Source organism: Etheostoma spectabile, chromosome 4 (assembly GCF_008692095.1).
Source record: "Etheostoma spectabile isolate EspeVRDwgs_2016 chromosome 4, UIUC_Espe_1.0, whole genome shotgun sequence".
Taxonomy (NCBI): Eukaryota; Metazoa; Chordata; class Actinopteri; order Perciformes; family Percidae; genus Etheostoma; species Etheostoma spectabile.
In genome coordinates this window covers 29,290,209-29,290,824 of record NC_045736.1, presented here as the reverse complement: position 1 = coordinate 29,290,824, position 616 = coordinate 29,290,209, and the positions used below count along the sequence as shown (strand labels likewise).

Sequence of the window (616 nt, the reverse complement as noted above, 5' to 3'; positions counted from 1 at the left end):
GCTGAAGTTTGTCAGTGTCATGGCATAACTTGGGATATGGCGTCGTACTTCTTTTTTTATTAACACAAGGTTAGGTGCTACAACTATTTAGGTTCGGTTCATTTACCGCGTAATAGAATTGAAGGGCTCATTGAAATAAATGAACGTCAATGCAATGATATATCATACATATCACATATCATTTGACGAAACCATACACTATGTAACGTTACAAAAATAATGAAATATGGCTTGTTGAAAAGGTATCTCATGTCACCAGAAATGTCCTAATTTTTAGAAATGTTTTCTGTATGCTGATAATTGAAGATTACACTTTCCCTTTTGAGTTTCTCAAACTGTACAGTAGAGTGACTTTTTATGGCCAGTCGGTGCACCATTCTGAACAGAGCTAGGCTTAACTAGGACTACAGTTAAACTTTCAGCGAACTTGTTACGAAAAGGCTCGTATAGGGTCGCTAGTCCAGGTGCTACAATGAGTCTTCTTACACTATTTACACGTATGAGGGAAGAAACTTCTAGTATATGCTGACATGTCATAGTAGGAAAAGCACAGGTGCATTCAAAACCAATAAAGATGGCTGCATTCCACTTAGGAGAGGCCCTGGTGTTGTGCATG

General features: G+C 38.1%; 1 protein-coding gene across 1 annotated transcript in view; it reads left to right on the top strand.

The window, feature by feature from the left end:
- The window catches only part of acot8 (acyl-CoA thioesterase 8), a 4,092-nt gene that overhangs the window by 261 nt on the left and 3,215 nt on the right, over positions 1 to 616 (top strand). The gene's annotated exons all lie outside the window — the stretch shown is intronic.